The 24,307-nt window shown below is 46.3% G+C and overlaps 3 non-coding genes across 3 annotated transcripts; 2 read left to right on the top strand and 1 right to left on the bottom strand.

Moving 5' to 3' along the window:
- The first annotated feature begins 940 nt into the window (after positions 1-940).
- On the top strand, positions 941-1,022 carry trnas-aga (transfer RNA serine (anticodon AGA)). Its single transcript has one exon. It is a non-coding gene; the product is annotated as a tRNA-Ser (tRNA).
- A 14,193-nt stretch (positions 1,023-15,215) lies between these two features.
- On the top strand, positions 15,216-15,375 carry LOC127584477 (U1 spliceosomal RNA). The gene has a single exon (XR_007958403.1). It is a non-coding gene; the product is annotated as a U1 spliceosomal RNA (small nuclear RNA).
- A 5,389-nt stretch (positions 15,376-20,764) lies between these two features.
- trnad-guc (transfer RNA aspartic acid (anticodon GUC)) lies at positions 20,765-20,836 on the bottom strand. Its single transcript has one exon. It is a non-coding gene; the product is annotated as a tRNA-Asp (tRNA).
- Positions 20,837-24,307: the final 3,471 nt, after the last annotated feature.

Genomic DNA, 24,307 nt, shown 5'->3' with positions numbered 1-24,307 from the left:
CCTGCTCTGCAATTCTGTGCCTTCAGCCAACAAAGGCTAGTCTCCCTTCGGCCTTATTAACCCACCGACCGACCTGTCCTACTTCCTTCAGGGACCTGTCCTCATGTTCTCCAGGTCCCTCTGCACCTCCACATTTATTCACTTCCGCCTTTATTGTGTATCTACTGACCTATCCTGAACTCTGTACCTGCAACGCCTCACTTCCCGGGACTAAGTCTGTGCCCTCTAGTTTGGCTACTTCTGCTGTGCGGAAACGTTTCCTATTACCCACCTTTCTTTGACCCAACAAATTTGTTTTATCTCAACAGGAAAGACCTCAGCCTCTAATGTTGGAAGGAAAACAACTAAAGCAGAGTCAGTCTCATCTGATGGGAACTCCACGGCCCAGGCGACATCTCGGTGAACCTCCTCTTCACACATCCCGATATATTAACGTCCTCTCTTTGATGTACCGACCATAACCCTTCTTACCCTCAGTCTCTCCCGCCTGCTGACTCCCGGGTTCTGGGGGGAGAAAACCCTGCGTCCTCATCCGCTCTGCACTCTATGATTCCTGCCCACACCGATGTGGTTGCCTGTTGACTGCCCTCAAAAGCGGCCAGAACATTGTGGGGATATAATCACCAAACTTTCGGTGAACAAATGAACGCCCTGATCGATGGCGGGATGAGTAAATCCTGTCCCGATGTGAATGAGACTCGCTCCGTCCAAATGCCCGCCCGGACTTCAGGGTGAATGGTCATCGACCTGAAACGTTAACTTGTGTTTCTCCTTCCACAGACGCTGCCTGACCTGCTGAGTATATCCGGCAGGTTCTAATTTTAGTTTAGGATCGGTCCTGCTTCTCTGACTCCCGGATCGGTCCGTCCCTCCATCCCGCGACACACTGATCGCATCCCATGGAAAATGTCCTTCTCTCTGCCCCGTTGTGGATATCCAGGTAGTCGTGGCCGAGTGGTTAAGGCGATGGACTAGAAATCCATTGGGATTTACCCGCGCAGGTTCGAATCCTGCCGACTACGTGTTCCCAGAAGTTTCCGTTTTATATTGTCTGTGACCCCCGATCCAAATCATTGATGCAGATTGTGAAAATCCGGTTTCCAGCACAGAACCCTGGTCACCCCCTCCCGACCCGGGAATGGACCATTTCTTCCCGCTTCCTTCACATTGTCTCTGTGGAGCAATCGGTCAGCGCATTCGCCTGTTAACACAACAGTTGGTGGTTCGAACGGACCTGGTACGCATCCGGTAGCTTTGGCTCTGTGTGTCACTGTCCGCTGGGTAACACTGCGCTTCCTGCTGTTTACAATTGAAAATATGGTTTGTTCACGAAAGACAAAATACAGATGCAGAATGCACAATAGCACCACACGTGTCTTTCCTTACATTCATTTTGCGATCACACAAATTATCGAACATGGAACCAATGCATCAACTTACAGAGCACCAGTGTCGCTCATGTTTGCTATTTAATCAATGCACTCAAGAAGTGTTTAGCAACTGTTGCAGAACGTTCAGCCCCTCGGTGCTCTCTGGCGGCAGGTCGCTGTTACACAGGGCCCAGCCCCTCGGTGTCCTCTGGCGGCAGGTCGATGCCTCACTGAGATCATTGACAGCTCTCCGTCACATTTTCCGGACCAAGGAGCCCATACGTTCCGCTTTCCATTCACATTAACGTACATTAAATAAAAAATAACAACTTTAAATTATCCCGACGGTTGCTGAGATTGCGGACTGCCGGGTGCAATGTTAATTGTCTTTGTTTGGGGAGCACTTGGTCATTCTGTCTGAGTCTGATCCGATCTAACGGAAGATCTCTGGAATGAAATATTTACTTTGAATCTCTCAGCACGAATCAGTATTTGCACCATTTCCTGGTTCAATTTTGGACTGACGTGTATTTGTATCTTTTGTGAAATACTTGCTTCATACGCCTCCACCTCAAAGTTTTAAAAATCACAAACGATCTTGAAATGTAAAAAAGCAAAGTTTTTTTTGATCTTAATTTAAAGTATACAAGTCAAAGGTATGTCACCACCGGGTAGAAACGGTCACTCTTCTCGCTGGCGTAGTCTCTCCCAAACAAGTGAATAAATCGAGGATGGTTCAGAAAGATTTTCAATCACAAAGGCATAAAAAATGTGCGAAGTGATCGAGAACAGCGGATTAACGTTAGGTGATCAGCCATGATCGGATTGAATGGCGGAGCAGGCACGACGGGCCGAATAGCCCACTCTAGCTTCTGTTTTCTAGCTGTCAATATCTAAGCTTTGTGCTCAGCGGGGGGGGGGGGGGGGGGGGACTCAGAAAGTAGCTAACGTACAGCCTTGTAGACGTGGATGTAGCTCAGTGGGAGAGCGCATGCTTTTCATGTATGAGGTTCCTGGTTCAATACCCGGCATCTCCATGCTAGTCACCTGGAATTTGGAACAGGGAAGGGACATCCTCGTGGTCCCAGCCTAGAATGGATAGCGACTGTGGACTTACAACCGCGAAGAATGTCCCGGGATTACTCACCGTCCCTTTCTGCCAAAGTGAAGTGTCGGGACGTGCTGGGTGGGATAAGCAACTCAGTGGGTAAGATCCCAGGTCTGGGTTCTGAACGGACAATTGATTATGCAGATAAAACGAAATGGTGACAGAAAAGTTCTTCGAAGAGGTGGAGGCGATAGCATGCAAGCGAGGAGCGCCAGAAGCTCAGGAGTGCGGGGGAACTAGAGGATATAGCCTCAGGAGTCAGGAGAATAGATTTGGGACGGAAATGAAGAAAAACGTCTTTTACCAAAATGTATTGAATCTGTGGAATTTTATGCCCAGGTAAACAGTGGAGGCTGCCTCATTAAATATATTTGAGACGCAGTTTGCATCGTAGGGGAATTAAGTGTTATGGGGAAAAGGCAGGTAGGTAGATCTGAGTCCAGGACCAAGTTAGCCATGAACTTATTGAATAGCAGGGAAGGCTCGACGGGCCAGATGGCCTTCTCCTGCTCCCATGTCATGTTCTGACAAACTTATGTTCCACACCGACTTTCTGCTGCAATCCCATGCCGTCTAAACATAGCATTGAGACCCGTCTCTTTTACCGACAGTGGACTCCGCCGAATACGGTCAGTTGTCCGTGGGACGTCTCCGTTACGACAAGTGACTAAACATAGGCGGGGAATAAGTTCAGAACAAGTTAAAAGTAAATATAGGTTTGACAGAAGATCAGGTGAATGCACGAACACCGTCTCCACCACCACACATTTCACAGTCCAGTGTCCCACATTTGTGACATCGCAGAGGTAAACACACACAGAGTGCAATGGGCGAGCCTCAGCCCGAGAGAACAGACTTGTGATCAACGTCACTGCACTGCCAGGTCAATACACTGGCCCTGCGGCACACTGACGGCCCGCATCCGTCACTGTCCCGAACGGCCATTTGATTTGAAGATTATGACAACCGTTAATTTGCCAACCACTACATCGGGGTAGACGGAGTTGTTGCATTTGATACAAGTCCTAGCAGTGCGGAAAACAAAGTCAGCTTCTTTTGTGCTTTAAAGTCGCGAGTTCAGTTTCACGAAGAAACAAAATGAGCTGCTGGTTTTTCAGCACTGAAGGAATTCTGACATTTATTTCATCATAGTGACAGGATCGGGAAGTTAATGTGACGTCGACATTGGACAAAACGAACCCCCGTTGTGGGTGAAACATCTTAAGTTTTACCAACCCTACAAGCTGAATGAATTGTCCCCCTTATCATGCAAATAATATTTTATCGGTGAAATATTGGGAACAATGTACGAGAACTTGAAGAGAGCACAAACTACACAGAGATAATGACCTGATGGGAAAGATCGTTGGAAACAAGGAAGGGAATGTGGAGAGAGGAAGAAGAAGCGGCGGGAGAGTCAGAGAAAGAAAAAAAAAACACGAGCAAGGGGACCGTGCGAACTCGGGCAAAAAGCAGTCGACAAAGAAGTATAGAATGAACAACACTCTCAGCACAGCGATTGCATTCCCTCAGAGTGGCGCAGAGGAAGCGTGCTGGGCCCATAACCCAGAGGTCTATGGATCGAAACCATGCTCTGCTATTTCCCATGTTGACAGCAACAATTCTACATCAGTGCCTTTTACGCCAATAAACTGTCATATCACACCTAAATGCAAATAAACCCTCCGAATTTAAATTGAGAGTTTATCTTTATTCAATACATTTAAGAGTTTTGTGGAAGTTTCGTTCAGATGAAGACATGGTCCTCAGCGTGCACAGCTATAACCAAGCATAAACTATTCTCCGCTGTATTAATCCGTGTTCTTATATTGAAACAGAAAATGCAGAAAACACGCAGCAGCTCTGGGAGCATCCGTGGAAAGAAAACATATTGAGGTTTCAGGTGGATGACCCTATCAGAACAGGTAAGAGAAAAAACAATTAAGTTTTCTGTAGCAGAAGAAGCGGAGGAGAGTGATGGGTCGAACAAAGGAAAATTTCCTGATAGTGTGAGACCAAGTGAGTTATTATGACAGTTAGAATCAGGTTATGATTTAATCTGTGTGACGCGTTGTGAACTACAGGACAGTGGGCCCGGTCCGGCGGGAATACTGCATTAATGGAAAGTGAAATTAAACAGGGAGATGACGGGCAGAGGCGGCACATCTATCATAGGAAGATCACCCCTCCTCCATTTTCTACGGAGGGTGGTTGTAATCAACAACGCACTGTATAAGTTGATGAATTACAAATCATTTCCTGCATTAGTTACTGAGAATATAAATCCTGATTATGAATGTTCCTTACATCAGCACACATTCAGGTCCTATTAGGAGCCCCACCTCCGGCTGTGACTGAACACAAGCAGTGACTGAATCGCTGGAGAACCCTGAGACCCCTCCAGTCACACAATTAGAAGTGCGTGCCAGAAAGGGACCAATTTTACAGTCAACGAAATGACATCGGGTGTTCGTGAGAGCCTTCCTGGGCCCTGAAAACCGACTGCCATATCAGATACTTTCATCAGATCCTCGTTAGTATAGTCGTCAGTATCCCCGCCTGTCACGCGGGAGACCGGAGTTCAATTCCCCGACGGGGAAAATGGTTTTCTTGTTTCCCTTCCAAATTTAATCAGAAGTGCAAGTCGTATTTTGAATCAAAACATTCGAAATACACAAGAACAAAAGAAACAGGATCAGAATCAAACTCAGCCATCTGGTTCGTCGAGCCTGCACCGGCAGTCAATAAGATCATAGCTGATCTGGCCGTGGAAACAGATCCACCTACCTGCCTTCATCCCACAGCCCTTAATGCGCCGAATGTGCAAAACAAATCCAGCAACGTCTTTAATATAGTAAATGAGGTTCCTAGGAGACAGAATTCCACAGACTCACTACTCTCTGGGAAGAGCAGCTTTTCCTAATCTCCCTTCTAAATCTATTATTCCCAATCTTGAGGCTATGCCCTCTGGTTCTCGTCTCACCCACCAGTGGAAACAACGTTCTTGCCTCTCCCTTATTTATCCCTTTCATAATTATTTTTGTTTCTATCCCCACTCATTCTTCTGAATTCCAGCGAGTATAGTCCTAGACGACTCAATCGCTCCTTATAAGCTAACCCCTCACCTCAAGAATCAACCTGGCGAGCCTCCTCTGCAACGGCTCCAAAGCCCGTGAATCTCTCCTCAAGTGAGGAGACCAGAACTGCATGTAGTACTCCATCTTTGGCCTCACCAGTACCCTGTACAGTTGCAGCGTAATCTCCCAGCTCTTAAATTCTATCCCTCTGAAATAACGTCCAACACTCATTTGCCTTCTTGTTAACCTGTTCCACCTGCAAATCAATCTTTTGCGATTTATGCACAAGAACTCCCTAGTCCCTCTGCACAACAGTCTGCCGCAATAAAGACCCCACAACAATGACAATATAACATTAACCACGGCGTTCCCAAGCCCAACAACAAAGTCTTGTTGCTTTCATGGATTTTGTTGGACTTAACAGGCATATTAAGGTAAAGATGAAGTGTGACATCTGGCTCCGGGATGACAGGGAGAGCTCCCAATGAGCCCAGTGAGGTAGCGGCCCTCTGTACCCGGACACTGACGGGCTGGGCCCTGGGTAACAGCCACACAGTTTCATCGGTGTCTTGATTAAAGGAGAAACATGAGTAATTTTGGTATTTTCTTAACGGACTGTGTCTGTTCGATGCACTTACATTGTCGGTGCAATGCAAGTAATCGAAATGGAATGGGGAAGAGTGTTGGAGAAACAGGAGAAGATTACCTTCCAATGTGAACAAACGGGTTTGAATGGTGCAGTGTAATAAATCCAGGGCGACGGGAGATTTTGATTAATAAGGAAACACTGCAGCCGAGCTCTGAGGGAAACCGAACCATGGTGACTGTCACTGATTAATCCCTGCCTTTCCAAATGCAGATTTATCTTCTCAGTCATATTTATTTGATTAGATTTCCTACCACTGACTGCACACCAACAGACCCATCATTACCTACCTTATATCTGCTGTCTTTCTCGGTTAAGTGTATTACACTTACAATTCTCCATTCAACGGAAGCATCACATGTGCCCCGGGATAAGTTAAAAAGTATTTGTTATAGCCCCAGAATTCTTTTCCCTTAGCGCCTCTGTATCAATGATGTGGATGACGGGATCATCCAGGTATATTTCTCGCACATGGATGAGCGGCAAACCGAACTGCCAGGACCGGCAAGGCAGCCTGCAAAGGGAGAGACTCAAGCTAATAGAATGGACAAAACATGGAAGCTGGAGAAAAGTGTGGAAACATCTGCGACTTTCTACTGTGCGAGAGAATTAGAGGAGTTGATTGTGAAGAATGTGAGGGGCATCTTTGTCCCAAACGGAACAAGACGCTGAACTGAGGCTCAGCGTTGACGTGCTTGGGTGACTGTCCAGTTATGAGGATCCCTGTGCTATATTATCGATATATATTTCACATGTTCTCAATAAATTCACGACATGGTTTCGAGACGTGGATGAAAAGGGAAAAGTAGAAACATGTGGTCGAATGAGAAAGCACTGAAATGCGTCAACTCAAAGATATCGCGAGAGGTGGGCTTCGATAATGAAAGAACAACAGATGTCCAAAAGCTGTCGATGCATTTGTGCAATTGGAGCCGAGTTTGAATTGGAAGCTGCCTGATCTAAAATGCATCACTGCCGTATTGACTACACGAGAGTAGGTGCTGCAGTTAAACATTGCTCGTTGGAAATCATTGGGGCGACATTAACGGGAGGTGGCAGTGTTAATCAGATAGGTAAAAGAGTCCAGCAGAATGGCGGAGTAGGAATGCACACACAGTTTTCGGAATAGACAGCGGATGTTTATTCACTCTCTTTGAAATACGCAAAGGGATAGCACAGTTAAAAGGAGATGCAAAGCAAGTCCAGAACACTGTCAAGACACTGTCTAAGTAGGCTGCTTATCTACGTTCGGACCTCTGTTCCAGACCTCTCCCAATACTTTTGATGCCTTATGTGTCTGGAAATCTATCTATTCATTCCTCAGTATATCCTGTGTTTGGAGGAGAGACTGCGCGAGTGAAAGGAGGGCAGTTGCTAACCCACAGTTCACACTCAAAACTGAAATGTGTATTTAACGCCACGCGTTCGACCAACTTTGCGCTGCGCAATTGAATATGGTGCGCGTTAATTTGAAGCAGGGGCGAAGAGAGGAAACGTTCTCTTCAAAATTAACGTTGTATAGTAGACTCAAATAAAAACAAAACAGGAAATGGTGGAAATTCGCATCTATGATGAGAGAAGGAGAGAAAATATTTCATTGTTGTGAATCTAATTATAATCTGAACCCATTTTTAAACAGATCGTTTCACCCTCAACCTGAATGAACAATTATCTCAAATCAAATGAAAATAGAACATTGAATTGGGTTCGTCCGGAAGTCCAACCACTCATTTGCGTTAATATTAATGATGTTACTTCATTTAATATGCACATTAAGTGAACAGGATATGGAATATCCTGGATCCAGATCCTGAGGCTTGATAATGAGAGCTCCCAATGAACACAGTGAGGCAGGGGCCTGACGTCAACCGGCACTGAGGGGAAGGGTCCGGTGTAACAACAGCACAAAACATTTGATGTTTTGGCCAATAAAATGCAAAGAGGGCATGTGCTGATAATATTGCAGCGAATAAAGTATGTTTGAAATTATATTCAAAAAATCTGTAAGCCTTTGCGGCCTCTGGAGTGTGCAGCATTACACAGTTGACATAGAATCGCACAACATTAGCTGCCGGATCGGCAGCGGCCCTGGCTGGGCTCGAACCACCAACCTTAGAATCAGAGTCAGATTTATTATCACTCAGTTAAAAGATGTGAAATCTGCTGTTTTGCGACAGAGGTATCTTTCAGTTAACAGCAGAATTCCTTGAGCGTTTTCGCCATGGAGACACCCTGACGGAAGTGGGAATGAATGGACCATTCTACGATTGGGAGGCGCTGACCAGAGACCCGTGCTTTGAACCGTTTTTTTCACAAGCTACATCAAAGATTTGGTTCAGGAAGTCATGTACAATATAAAGCAGAAAGTGTTGGAAACTCTTAGCAGGTCGGGCAGCATCTATGGATACAGAAACAAGATACACGCGTCAGATCGTTCGATGAAGGGCTTCAGGGCTGAAATATTAACTGTTACTCTCTCCAGAAAAGCTGCCCGACGGGCTGTGTGTCTCAGTATTTTCTGTTCGAGCTTCAGATTTCCAGCAGCTGCAGTTTATTTGACTTTCACAGACAATAGATCTAGGTTTGCTGATACAAAACAGGGTGTGAGCGCAGGTTGTGAAGAGGATACGAAGAGGCTTCAGGGGGATATCGACATGCGAAAGGAATGGACGACAACATGGCGGATAGAATGTACTGTGGAAAATTGTGAGATACTCTTCAGATCCGGGACTTTCTTTAAGGAAGAGAGATTTAAATGTGTTTGTGTTGTGAGGAACCCGGGTGTTCTTGTAAACACAACACTGAAAATTAACATGCGAAGTCAGTGAGCATGTATGAAGGCAAACGGTAAGATAGTCTTTATTGCGGGGTTTTGGATATAGGAGGAAACACGTCTCACTTGTATTATACCTGACCCTGGTGATACGTTATCTGTAACGCAAGAGAGTGTGAATGAGGGGCGGGAGTACTCAAGAATGCAAAATATGATCATTATGAATCTCGCAGATCACGGCTCATCTGTTGGAACCTCCGCAAACAGACTTCGAGGTATTTTTTTGAGAAGTAAATATTCTTAGAAATGTTACTATGTTGTAAATATATAATTATAATTAATCACAAAAGCCATGAACACACACGAAAACATACAACGGGAAATGTAAATTTGAAGCCTTATTTAACAAAAGAAAGGGATCCTTTCCCTGCCTGTGGCAGTTTTTGATAAGAATTGGTTCTCTGATTGGGAAGTGAGTTCTCAGACTTTAATCCGATGTTATTTATGCAGACGAACGTAAATAAAACATGGACAGAAAGCGCAGTGGAAGCAAAATTCAGGAAGGAAACGGAACAGTACAGTGGTGACAATGAAATAGAATTGACCTGCGGAAGAAATCAGAGGAATCCAACTGAATATTTGAACCTTGATGACATCAAGCAAATCCCCCATTTACCTGACAGCCACGTAGAGTCATGCATTTGGAGTGACCGCGTTCTCGTTGGCACAGGATGACAGTCAATAGCAACTTAACTGAAAGAATGAGGACATAATGTGGATACATTATTGATGAAACACAAAACAAAACCAACGTTTGGATGAATATGTGTGAATCTGCCATCTGTGTGTTTGTATCTCATGGCCGAAACTGAACCATTAACCTGTACAACGTTGAGGCAATTAACCTAGCTTTAAAACTGAGTTCCATGCGTGAACTTGGAAGCTTGACACAGAAAGCGAATATAGTGAGAAGAGAATCTATGGGAACAGCCGAGTCAGGGTTCAGGGCCGATAAAGAAGTATCAATGTGGTTTACAGAGAGTAATCCAGTGGATGCCTCTTCACACTGTTGGGTCGGAGGAGAGGTGATTGGCGGATTGCTAATTGTTCTCTAGATTGGGAATTTAGGCATTGGCCGACACTAAACTGAAGGTCTTATGTACAGGTATAGAACTTAAGATCAGCAGTGGACACTGGAGCATTCAAGCCAGTTCTGCAATTGAAATCTTTGATGGTCGTCATTTCAATGCTGCATTCCCATGATAAGAAAAAAAGAACAATCAAAAATTACTGTTGAAGTGGCGCAAATTTCGTGGCACAAAACAGAACTTGCAAAGTTCTCCACTGAAAATCTGCCCAAACGTCATAATAGTAAATTGCAATTAATATCTCCAATGAGGTAAATCTATCACAAGATGATACAACGTGTAATGTATTTAATGATTAGAGTTTGTTCAGTGGTTTCTGTCCAATTTGTCTGAGGTGATGAGTGTAGCCTAACCAGAGTTTCACCGATCTGTAACATTACCTCCCGGCTCTTGACCTCAATCGCCGGCTAATGAAGCCCAGCACAACATCCGTCATCTTACCTGCCCTATTCAGTTGTGAGGGAACTTTGAGGGATCTATGTACTTGGACCCCAAGATCTACCTGTTCCTCTACAGTGCTAAGAATCCTGCTGTTAACCATACACTTGGCCTTCAAGTTCGTTCTTATAAAGTGTCTCACTTCATACTTCTCCGGATTGAACTCCATCTGCCACTTCTCCACCCAGTTGTGGACCCTGTGTAAATCCCGTTGCAACCTACGACAACCTTCTTCACTATCGACGGCAGCACCAACCTTTGTGTCATGTAAACGTACTTACCCACACCAGCTCCACTTCCTCATCCAAACCATTTATAACGTCACAAAGAGCAAGGGTCCCAGACAAGATTCCTGTGGAACACCACTAGTCACCGACCTCCAGGTCGAATCGTCCCTTTCTACATCCATCCTCTGACTTCTGTGGGCAAACCAATTTAGATTCCACACAACCAATTTTCCATGGATACCATACCTCCTGACTTTCTGAATGACCCTACCATAGGGAACCTTTACAAACGCCTTGCTATAATCCATACATACCACATCCACTGCACTACCTTGATCAATTTATCTTGTCACGTTCTAAAAACACTCCATTAAGCTCATAAGGCGTGACCTGCCCTTCTCATTGCGTTGACTATCCCTCATAAGACTATGCTTCAACAAATGCTCATAAGTCCTGCCTCTAAGATTCCTCTCCAATCGTTTGCCCACCACTGACGTAAGACTCACTGGTCCATAATTCCTAGGATTATCCTTTTTACCTTTCTTGAATTAACGGTACAACGTTTGTCATCCTCTAATCTTACGGTACCCCTCCTCTGGCCAGGGTGGACTCAAAGCTCATCGTTAACGCTCTCGCAATCTCTCCCCTCACTTCCCATGGTATATCCTGTTCTACCCCGAGGATGTATCTATTATAATGCCTTTTAGTAACTCCAGCGCTGCTTCTTCTTGAACTTCGACAGGTTCCAACACATTTGCCGCTTCAGTTCTCACCTCACATTCGCCTAAGTCCCTCTCACTGGTGAACGATAATCAAAATATTCGCTAGAGACCTCCCCTAACAAATTAAGGTCCAGACAAATATTTCCCCTTATCCCTGAGCGATCCTACCTTCATCCTAGTCATTCTGTAAAGACTTCAGGATTATCCTTAACCCTACTTGCCCAGTGCTTCTTATGTACACTTCAAATTCTCCCAAGTCCATTTAAGCTCCTTCCTGACTACATTATAACTTTCAAGAGCCCCATCTGATTTTGCTTCCTAAACTTTAAATACGCTTCCTTCCTCCTCTGGACAAAACCCTCCAACTGTCTTGTTAACCATGGTTCCTTCATCCTGTCATCCGTTCCTTGTCTTTGCGGGAAAAAAACTATCTAGAACTCCGTGCACGTTGCCCCTAAACAACGTCCAGATTTCAGCGATGCATTCACCAGAGAACATCTGTTCCCAGTTTACGCTCGCAAGTTTGTGCTTAATACCATCGTTATTTGCCCTCCCCCAGTTAAATGCTTTCCAATAATGTATGCTCCTATCTTCTCTGTGGCTATGTCTAAGGTCAGGGAGTTGTTGTCACTATCGCCGAAATACTCGCCCACTGAGAGTTCTTTCACATGTCCAGGTTCACTGCCTAACACCATATCCAGTATGGCCTCTCCTGCAGTCAGCTTGTCCACATACAGTGTCAAGAATACTTCCTGCACAAACTTACCAAATTCTGCCTTATCTCAACGTTTGCAGTGAGAAGGTGCCAATCAATATCAGGGAAGTTGAAGTAACGCACGACAACAACCCCGATATTTTTGAACCTTTCCAAAATCTACCTGCGTATCTGCTCCTCAGTGCCCCGATGACTATTTTCTGGGCGATATTCCTAATAGTGTGCTCGCTCCCTTCCTGTTTCTGTATTCAACCCAGACAGACTCAATAGACGATCCTTCTATGATGTCCTCACTTCTTACAGCTGTGATATTATTTCTGATTAGCAATGCCACCCCACCCCTTTTATCCTCTTCCCTATCCCTTTCGAAATATCTAAACCCAAGGACCTTAAGCAGCCACTCCTGTCCTTGCGACAGCCAGTCTCTGTAATGGCTCCAAGTTCATCACCCTTTTGCTTTACACTTCTCGCATTAAGGTACTCACATTTCAACCCACCTAACTTAATGCATTTATGCCCCGTCCCCTACCTATCCCTCCTCACCTTCTCTGTACACATCGCATTTACTTCTCCACCTACTGATTCATCCAATAATCTGACACTCCAGTTCCCATTCCTCTGTCAAGCTGGTTTAAACATTTCCCAACAGTTCCAGCAAACCTGCCAGCAAGGATATTGGCAGCAATCCAGATATTACTATTCTTGAGGTCCTGCTTTTTAGTTACCTTCCTAACTCCCAATAATCGCTTTTCAGGACCTCATTCCTTATCTTACCTATGTCGTTGGTGCCAATATGCACCAAAACTTCTGGCTCCTTTCCCTCCACCTTAAGTATGCTGTGCACTCGATCTGAGACGTTCCTGACCCTGGCACCTGGGAGGCAACATACCATCCGGGAGTCTCGTTCGTGTCCACATAATGTCCTGTCTGACGCCTCAACCAACGAACTCCCTGTCACAATCACTCTCCTTCCCTACTTCATTCCCTTCTGAACCACAGAGCCAGACTCCGCGTCGGAGACCCGCCTGCTGTGGCTCTCCACCGGTGACACACACTCCTAACAGCATCCAGAACGATATAGTTGTTATCAAGAGAAAAGGTCACCGGGGTGTCCTGTACCGACTGCCTATTCCTTTTTCCTCCCCTAACCGTCACCCAACCACATACATCACGGACCCTAGATGTAACTACCTCCTGGTAGCATCTATCTATCATCTCCTCAGCTTCCCGAATGATCCGGAGTTCAGCTGCAGCTCCAGCTCCTTAATGCAGCCTGTAAGGAGCTGCAGGTTCACCTACTTCCTGCAGTTGAAATCATCAGGGCACTGTAGGTCTCCCTGATTTGTCACGTCCTACAGGAGGAACATTCTTCTGCCCTGACTGCCATTCCCACTGTTCCGTACAAAGAAAATTACAAATAACAGAGAAAGAAAGAACACCTACCAGAAGCCTCCGCTCACCTACTCCGCCTCTTCACGCCGAAGCCTCCCCAATCTACCGCTGTCCACTCATACAATAGCCACTCCGCTTGACCCTGGCTTCTTTCATCTAGCGAATTAGCTAATCAACAGACCCATCAGTTCACCCCAGCAACAAAAACAAGAACAATGGGGCAGCAATTCAACCTGCTTCCGGCACTCGTTATTGCTGTACTTGCCACGGAAACAAGACTTCCAGCTCCAGCTCCAGTACTCGTACTACTTACCACAGCAACCACAGTCCAGCAACAACACACAAAATGAGTCTGGAACTGCAGAGGAAGCAGCAGTGACCTTCACCTGCAGCTCAGTCCCACTACGCCTCCTCCACTCTGCCCAGCTCCAGTCCGGGAACGGCCTCTCCCTTTCCACTCACTCCATGTTCCGTGTTCAGTCGCTGCTCCACTCCGCATCTTATCCCCAGCTGCTGCCTCAGTTGACCGAGGTCCGGACTCAATGCCGATCCCAATCTGTGGAGCCGCTTCCAGAGCGATGCGCTGCTGGAAGCAGGCTGCTGTTAGCGCCCTGCTCCTGCCCGGGAGCACTCCATTCACAGCTGATTTAAACCCGCACCCGCCGCTCGCTGAGGGAATTGAGCTCACAGAGGGAGCTGCAGCAGACGGCGTATGTGTTCTGCCGCCCGATATCAGAACCAGGGACGGGGCTAAACTGCGCATGCGCTAATGTCCGCCTGACGTCGCAGAGCGAACCCCATCCGGAAAACCGTTTCCCACCATATCCGCCCCTGATAATGTGAGATAACTTTCCAAGGTTCCCGTCAACCTCCTTCGCTCCATGGCAAATAACCCCACTCTGTCCGGTCTCTGCTGATAACGGAAAGATCCAGCTCAGAAAACATCCTGCAGCCCCTCCTGTCACTCCCTCTGTCCAACGGGAATGTCCCATTGTTATGGCTGACCGGCCGGGTCCATTTTTTGTTGTAAATCTTCCGTGTCTGGGAATAAGAAGTTTGAATTTTCTCTTCCTTGGTAAATTGCTGTGTTTGTCAAGGCAAATAGCAGACAGCGGTTTCGATACATCGGCCTCTGGGTTACGGGTCCAGTACGCTCCAGTTGCGCCACTCTGCTGTTGGTTAAACATTGTGGTATGTGGCTGCGCTGTGAATGTTCCGCCGTCCCCTCGATCATGTTTATTTGTTCTGTCTTTATCCTCGCTGACTTCTCTTTCTTACCTGACATTTTCCTTCTGTCTCTCTTCACCTGTCGCTCTGCCTTCACTTCCCTGCTCTTTACTTACTGCCCCATCCGGTCACTATCCCTGTGCTGTCTGTGCTCTCTCCCGATCGGATACCTCGTTCCCGACATTTCAGTAACGACTGTGTTTGACATGATTTCATTATTGCGGCCCTACTGTCGGACATCCTGTTTATCTTCCCTTGTGTGTGTTAGGGTTATAAAGGTCGGCGAATTAACGGCGGTTATAATTCCCGGAGCACCGCGGCCAGACCAGGCAGTGACAGGTGGTGAGTAGATGGGGTGCTTCACGGTCCAGTGTACTAACCTGACAGGGGAGTGACGGTGATCACAAGGCTTTTCTCCCGGGCTGAGGCTCGTCCACTGCACTCCCGGTGGGCCAACGCCTGCCATGTCCGAAATGTGGGACAGTCGAATATAAAATCTGTGGTGTTGGGGACTGTGTTCGCGCTTCCCTGATCTTCAGTCAAACCTTGGATTTGTTCTTACCGTATCCCGCGCCTCTTCTTTGTCGCCTGAGGGAACGGAGACTTCCAGCGTTCAGAGCGGGACTGAGACTGCCGCCGGTCTTTTCAATTCTCACGACTCCGCCTCTCCAAATGATATTTCAATGGCATGATCCCTTACATGCACGGTCTGTTGTCCGCTCAGAACCCAGACCTGTGCTATGCCTCACCGAGACTTTGCACCTGAGCCGGGAAGGGAGAGTTTCCAACTCTCCCACATGGGGCTGTTCAGTAACTGGCCGCAGATGGTTACCAGCCCGTACTCCAAGACCAGAGCTTCACTCCTGCACAAAGCGAACGAGTGAGTCATCCACGGTGATACTTTCTTCTCACCCTGTGTCCTTGCCAGTGAGGCTCAGATACCTAAACTGAATCAATAAAAGGATGATACTGCCCAAAGAGGCACATTTGTAGGAGATGATAACTACATCTGCACAAAGTGCACCGAGATGCGACTCCTCAAGGAACGGGTTGAGAGTCTGGAGCAGCAGCTTGATGACCTTAGGCTGATTAGGGACAACGAGCAGGAAATAGACAGGACTTATAAAGAGTTTGTAGAGAGAACCTCTGTGTCGGTCCCCCTCGAAAATCGGTATCTAATTTTTGATTCCGTTGAAGAGGATGATATGACAGAGGAAGACCTCGGCAACCTGGACTTTGGCACCATGTCCGGTACTGTTGTTCAGCGGGGAAAGAGAAGTGAAGTGGTTATTGTGGATTCTATAGTAAGGGGTACAGATAACAGATTCTGCGAAACCGACAATGAATCTCGGATGGTGTGTTGCCTCCCTGGTGCCAGGGTACGGGATATCACGGACCGGGTCCAGAATATTCTGAGGAGAGAGAGTGAGCAGCCAGAAGTCTTGGTACATGTAGGTGCCAACGACATAGGTAGAAAAAGAGAAGAGGTCCTGAACGAGGAATACAAGGAGTTAGGGATAAAGTTGAGAAGTAGGACCTCAAGGGTGGTAATTTCAAGATTACTACCTGTGCCATGTTCTAATGGTAGAAAGAATAGACAGCTCTGGCATATGAATGCGTGGCTGAGTGACAGGCGCAGGGGTCAGGGCTTCAGATATCTGGATCATTGGAACCATTTTTGGGGGAGGCATGGCGTATTTGCTAAGGATGGTTTGCACCTAAACTCCAAAGGGTCCAATATTTTGGCGGGAATGTTTAATTTAGCTGTTGGGGAGGGTTTAAATTAATCTGGCAGGGGGATAGAAACCAGGATGTTAAGATACAAGATGTTAGGGTAAGGGAGGAAGTTTATTGAAACAAGTCCAAGACAGTGTGCAGTGAGGATGGCAAGAAGGACAAACAGGTGAGAAGTCAGGATAATTTGCTGAACAATAGAAGTACAACAAACCAGGACGTTAGGATACAGGATGCTAGGATGGAGGATGACGTATATAGAAACATGTCTAAGATAGTGTGTAGTGAAGATGATAAGAAGGACAGGCAGGTGAAAAGTCAGGATAATTTGCTGAACATTTGGAGTACAGCAAAATCAAGAGCAGATACTGGACTAAATGTACTACGTTTAAATGCACGTAGCATTAGAATAAAGTGGATGAACTAGTGGCACAACTGCAGATTAATAAATACGACATTGTCACAATCACCGCGTCATGGATTTATGACGAATGTGATTGGGAACTTAATGTCCAGGGGTACACAGTGTATAGGAAGGATAGGCGGGTAGGCAGAGGGGGGGAGGTGTGGCCATGATGGTTTGTAGTGATATGAAATCAACAGAAAGGAAGGACATTGGGTCAGGAGAGGCGGAATCCTTATGGGTGGAGCTACTAAATAGCAAGGGTAAAAGGACGACAGTAGCAGTTATATGTAGGACCCCCAATAGCAGTCAGGAAGTGGATGATAAATTGCAGTTTGAAATAGAAAAAAGCGTGCCAGAGTGACAATGTGAAGATAATTATGGGGGATTTTAACATGAAGGTGGACGGGTAAATCCAGCAAGGCAGTAGAGCTCAGGAGAGTGAGTTTGTGGAATGTCTACGGGACGGTTTTTTGGAGCAACTTGTTGATAAACCCACCAGGGCATCGGCTGTTTTGGTTTGGGTGTTGTGTAATGAACCGGAGGTGATTAGGGAACTGAAGGTAAAGGAATAATTGGGAACTAGTGATCACATTATGATTGAGTTCAGTTTCAAATTTGAGAAGGATATCCTGATAACTGGTGTATAGATATTTCAGTGGAACAAAGGAAATTACAGTGTTATGAGAGAGGAGTTGGCCCATATTGATTGGAAGGGTAAGCTAGCTGGAGGGAATTTCTACAAGTAATAAGAAAAATGCAGGATAGATATATTCCAAGAAAAAAGAAGGTTTTGAATGGAAAAAAGGCACAAATTCGGAGAACGAGAGAGGTGAAGGCTAAAATGACAGCAAAACAGAGGGCATACAAGGAAGCAAAAATTAGTGGGAACACAGAAGACTGGGATAATTTTAAAAGCCTGCAGAAAGAAACTAAGAAGATAGTTAGGAAAGAAAAGTTGAATTATTATGAAAGGAAGTTGGAAGATAACATTCGAAAGGATACAAAAAGTTTTTTTTTAATATATAAGGAGTGAAAGACAGACACGATTTGATATAGGACCAATTGATAATGGTGCGGGAGAGATTATAATGGATGATAAAGAGATGGCAGAAGAACTAAATGAGTATTTTGCATCGGTTTTCACTGTGGAGGACGTCAGCAATATACCGGTTAGTCAGGGGTCTCACGGAATGGAACTGAGTTTAGTTAAGATTACTAGGGAGAAGGTGCTAGGAAAACTAAATGGTCTAAAGACTGATAATTCTCCAGGAATCGATAGACTCCGGCATGGTTCCTGAGGACTGGAGGGTGGCAAATGTAGTTCCGCTGTATAAGAAGGGTGGGAGGCAGCATAAAGGAAATTACAGACCTATTAGTCTGACGTCAGTGGTGGGAAGGTTATTGGAATCGATCCTCAAGGATGCGGTTATGGAGCACCTAGAGGTGCAAGGCAGATTAGGTCCTTTCCAACATGGTTTTGTGAAGGGAAGATCCTGCCTTACCAACCTATTGGAGTTTTTTGAAAAATCACAGGTAGGGTGGATAAGGGAGAGGCAGTAGATGTTGTGTATTTAGACTTTCAAAAGGCCTTCGACAAGCTGATGCATAAGAGACTGATTAATAAGATGAGAGGTCATGGACTTACAGGTAGGATAACAGAATGGGTGGAGCATTGGCTGGTTGGTAGGAAACAGAGGGTAGGAATAAAAGGATCTTGTTCTGGTTAGCTACCGGTTACTAGTGGTGTTCCGCAGGGGTCGGTGTCGGGGCCGCTTCTTTTTACCTTGTACATTAACGATTTGGATGATGGAGTAAATGGTTTTGTGGCTAAGTTTGTGGATAACACCAAGATAGGTGGAGGGGTAGGGAGTATTGAGGAGACAGGAAGGTTGCAGAGAGACCTAGACAGTTTAGGAGAATGGTCAAGGGAATGGCAGATGAGATTCAATGTTGAGAAGTGTGCAGTTGTACACTTTGGAAACAGAAAAAAACGGAGAGATTATTATCTGGCAGGAGAGAAAATTCAAAGTACAGAAGTACAAAGGGAATTTGGGGTACTTGTGCAGGCTACCTTAAAGGTTAACCACCTGGTTGCATCGTGGTAGAGAAAGCGAAAGCTATGTTCGCATTCATTTCGAGAGGTATAGTGTATAAAAGTAAGGAAGTGTTCATGAGGCTCTACGGGGCACTAGTGAGGCCTCATTTAGAATAACGCGCACAGTTTTGGGCCCCATATCTTAGGAAATATGTGCTGATGTTGTAGAGGGTTCCGAGGAGATGTACGAGGATGATTCCAGGAATGAAAAGGCTTACGGTTGATCAGCCTTTGTTGGCTCTTGGACTGTACTCACAGGGGTACAGAAGAATGAGAGGGGACCTCATAGAGACATTTAAAATGTTGGAAGGACTGGACAGAGTACATGCGGCTCGGCTGTTTTTTTTCTTGGTGGGTGAGTTAGGACGGGAGGGCACAATCTTAGAATTAGAGTGTACAGGCTTAAAAGAAAGATGAGGAGAAATTCCTTTAGCCAGAGGGTGGTGAATTTGTGGAATTCCTTGCCACGTACAGCAGTGGAGGACCGATCATTGGAGGCGTTTAAGTAAGAGATAGATAAATATCTAAATAGTCGGCGTATCAAGGGGTATGGGGATAAGGCCGGATATTGGGGTTAGAATATTTTTTTCACCTGCCCCGTCCCCCAATTTCTCATTCCTTTTTTTCCCTTTTCCTTACAGCAGACTCGATGGCCGAATGGCCTACTTCTGCGCCCTTGTATTGTGATCTTGTGATGATGTTCGAAACATTGAAAGTGATTTATCCTTGTAACATGTCACTTTCCCAGCTCACTAGGGCTCGGGGCAAGATCGCATTTCTCCAAGAATTTCAACACATTGCTTAAAATTCACTGTCACCATCTTGGAGATGCCGGGGATTGAACCCGCAACCTCATACATGCAAAGCATGCGCTCTCTCACTAAGCTACTAACCTGTCTCAAGTGAGTAGGTTATGAGACACAAGAGACTACGGATGCTGGAATCTACAGCAACAAACAATATGCTGGAGGAACTCAGCGGTCGGGCAGCTGAGGAAAATAGACAGTCGACCTTCGGGTCCAGATGATGTATCATGACCCGAAACGTCCACAGTCCATTAACCTCCACAGATGCTGCCTGACCGCTGAGTTCCTCCAGCGCTTTGTGTGTTGTTCCAGATTCCAGCATCTGCAGTCTCTTGTGTCCACAGTCCGCTTCAGCCAATCAGCGCCCTGCCCCGGGCACAGCTGATTTAAAACTCTCCCTCTGCCCGCTGAGGGAATGGCGCTTACAAGCGCAGCTGCAGCAGACAGCGCACGTGCTCTGCTGCCCACTGTCTATCAGGGCCAGGGTAGGGCTACGCGCTGCATGCGCTCTTGTTCGCTTGACATCACGGAGCTGAATTCTCCCGGACCTTACCCCAGTTCACGTTGATCAGAGTCCGAGAGAATATTCCGGTGCTGGGGGAGGAACAGGGCGGCTTTAAACCTGGGATCCGTCCACTTCAAAAACATATCCACTTGGGATCGTTCTCTGCAAAATGTTTCAGCTGTCCCTGAGGCTGAACACAACCTACCAGCTTCTTGTGAGACACTCCCGTTCGAGCTGACTGCAGACCGGGCTGTTCTACATTCCAATTCTCCGATGAACTGATCACTTCAACAACAAACTCGTTATCGCTTTTACAATATTTTTATTCAAAATTCTATTGTATTTCCAGTTAACTTGGGAAAAAGAAATAAACATCTCCCCGTCGGGGAATTGAACCCCGGTCTCCCGCGTGACAGGCGGGGATACTAACCACTATACTAACGAGGAAGCGATAGAACGATGTAGCCTATATTTCGGTTGTCAGGGCACAGGAAGACTCACAGGATCATAACTATTTTTATTCGTTGACTGCAAGGCAGGGTCCTTTTAGATAACTATCTCACTGTGTGACTGTAAGGTCTCAGGATTCTCCAGAGTTTCAGTCACTTATTGTGCGTAGTTAGGGCGACCTTTTGGGGTCCAACTGCTTGTGATTGGAAATAACATATATAATCTGGATTTCATTTCCCATTTGCAGATGTGAGAGGCAGGAAACAATGTGTTGCTCATCGACTATTTCAGGGATCTACTCTCACTTCAATCCGATCCAGGATGAATCATTATTAGTTGCTGTGCAACTCTGGTCTATTGGAGGGTGGCGACATCAACTGGACGGAACAGTGACTGCAGCAGAGTGAGGAATGACCCGTTAGAAAGCAGCTCGGCGACTGGTGATGGAGTCACAGAATCAAACAGCACTGGAGACGGTTCAGTATCCGAATCTCCCGCAGAATTATGGAGCGATGTTGGTATAGTGGTGAGCATAGTTGCCTTCCAAGCAGCTCACCCGGGTTTGATTCCCGGCCATCGTAGGTTGTTTTAATTACCTCAGAATACAACCTTTTGCAGAACACGACGTGAGTGTAAGAGAATCCCATTGCTGTTGCATTAACTATCACTTACTGTGGGCAGGCCAGTGGATCAGGGAAGGAATTCCGTCCCTCACTTTTTACCCGCTCAACCATGAACGGATCAGTGCGGTTTCCTGCTCTCACTCTGTCCCAGATTCCCACAACAAATTAAGACACATGTGGTCACCCCAATATAGGAAGGATGGGGAGGCTTTGGAAAAGGCGCAGATAAGGTTTACCAGGATGCTGGCTGGATTGGAGGTTCTGAGCTATAAGGAGAGGTTGGGAAAAGGTGGGTTGTTTTCTCTGGAGCGCCAGGAGCTGAGGGGAGATCTGATAGAGATTTTTAAAATTTGAGAGGCACGGATAAGGCAGTGAGTCAGAATAATTTTCCCAGGGTAGAAATGTAAAATACTGGAGGGCATGCATTTAACGTGAGTGTGGGAAGTTAAAGGGAGATGTGTGTGGCAAGTGTTTTACACAGACAGCGGTCAGTGCCTGGGACGGGCTGTTGATGTACAGGTGGAAGCAGGTCCGATAGCAACGTTGAACACACTGTTAGATAGGCCTATGAATCTGCAGGGAGTGCAGGGATATGGATCATGTACAGGCAGAATAATTTAGTCTAATTCTACATCGTGTTCGGCATAGACATGGTAGGCCGCATGGCCTATCCTTGTGCTGTACTGTTCTATGTTCTATGATCCTGACATTTCCCAGATGACGTGTTCGCACTGAGTGACGTCAGCCTATTCACCCTCAGCTCCTTGTCTATCCCTGTGCAATCTCTCCCCTCATTCCCCATCCGTTTCGACACGGTCTACACTCTGCTTCTGCACTGACAGGTGTAATACACGGTCACAGGGTCATACAGCATAGAAACAGGCCCTTCGGCCCACCGTGTCCAGACCGACGATTACATTTCCGACTGTGCTAAACCCATTGTCGAGCACTTGTCTCACAAACACCTCTACATTAGTGATGAAAATGCTCATCTGGATACTTCATAAATGTTATGAGAGTTCCTGCCTCCGCCGCCCCCTCTGGTCGTGTGGCCCAGACACCAACCACCCTTCTGATGAAAAACTTCCTCAGACTGTCACCAAACCCCTTCCCCCGTCTCGGAACTGGACATTTCTGCCCGTCAACCGTCTGTCATTGTGCCTCCGCGTTTCCACTTTCTATGGATAAAGCCGGCTTGCCCTGTATGTCCTACAGCCCCGTCACGTGATGTGTTGGGTCTCACCCTGTCTGAGATGTTCCCCTTGCTCTCCCCACTGCCCACTCTCCACTTTCTCATCTACTGAACATTCACTTGTTCTCTCTCTGTCCCGGTTCTAATGACGGGTCCCGGAAGTGAAACTTTTCATTTCCATCGACGCTGCCTGACCTGTTGAGTGTTTCCAGCACTTTCCGTTCTGCAGCAGAGAACAGTCTCATACAGCAGAGAATATTGTGTATTGGACGAGAACTGAGCACAACAGGGATTGTCGTTCTCCCCTCGGGATCTGTCCACATAACATGACAGGCTTTCATATTGAAACGCAAGATTTTCATTCTAAATGAAGTGAAATGTATATTGCGCGGATGTGTGACGTGACAGCGTCCTGTTGTAAAACGTTCAACTGAAGAATAGCAGAGAATGGCTTAAATCCATCGACCTCTGGGTTATGGGCCCAGCACACTTCTGTTGCGCCACTCTGCTGTTACACAAGCAAAATGCATCTTCCTGTATTCCTTCTTTTATTCTCTTTTGCCGTTTTCCTTTCCGACTTTACACTGTTTAATTTTTGCTGGATTTTTTTTCTTTCTCCTCACTTAATACTTTATCTCTTCCCATAATCTCTCTCTCTCTCCTTCCCTTCTGTGTTCCTTACACCCTGACCCATTCCGTTACCATCCCTGTACTGTCTGTACTCTGTCCCGGTTGGATCCCCGTTCCCAACATTTCAGCAATAACCGCGTTTAACATTATTTACTTGACCCTGTTACTGGGGCCCTGCTGTCGGACATTCTGTTTCTCTTCCTCTGTGTCTCTTCCTCCTTCTTTCGGTCAAATCTGAATGTACAGAGCAGAAGGCACTGTCTGTGCTGCAATGGGGGATGATCCGGGGATACTTTGGCACCCCGCGGGACACCAAGCAATAGCTGGTGGTGGCTCATTTTGTCGAATTCCGAGGTCTCATTAACTTCCCACACCTGTCACTATAACACAATAAATGTCATATTGCCTTCAGTGTTGAAGGGCCAGCAGCTCACTTTGTCTCTTTGTGACCCTCCTGATGCAGGTTGTCGACCCGAAACGTCGACAATTCCTTTCCTCTCAGGGATGATGTCTGACCCATTGAGTTCCACCAACATCGAACAATGAACAGCACAACACAGGAACAGGCCCTTCGGCCCACAATGCTGTGCCGAACTATTTAAATTATTAATCAAATGCCCAACTAAACTAATCCCTTCTGCCTGCAAAAAGTCCATAACATTCCATTTCCTGCACATCCATGCGCCTAAGAGCATGTTGAAAGCCCCTTTCGTATTTGCCTCAAACACTACCCCAGAGAGTGCATTCCACGCACCCACAACACTCTGTGTAAAAGAAAAGGCCCGCACATCTCCTTTGAACTTACCCCTCTCACCTTCAGTGCATATTCTCTGGTATTGCACGCGGTGAGATTAAGAGGCACATCTCTGGCAGTTGGCAATGGAAATAGTAGAGGTGAGTTATCCGTGTCAGATGTCACTTCCCAGCTCTCTGTGGCTCGGGCCCACATTAGGTTTGGATTTTACTGGCTGGATCCGTTCTGAGGTCAGTCGGAAATCTTGCCAGGGACGTGCACCGGGAATT

Source organism: Pristis pectinata, chromosome 29, assembly GCF_009764475.1.
Source record: "Pristis pectinata isolate sPriPec2 chromosome 29, sPriPec2.1.pri, whole genome shotgun sequence".
Lineage (NCBI taxonomy): Eukaryota > Metazoa > Chordata > Chondrichthyes > Rhinopristiformes > Pristidae > Pristis > Pristis pectinata.
This window is presented reverse-complemented; position numbering and strand designations above follow the sequence as displayed.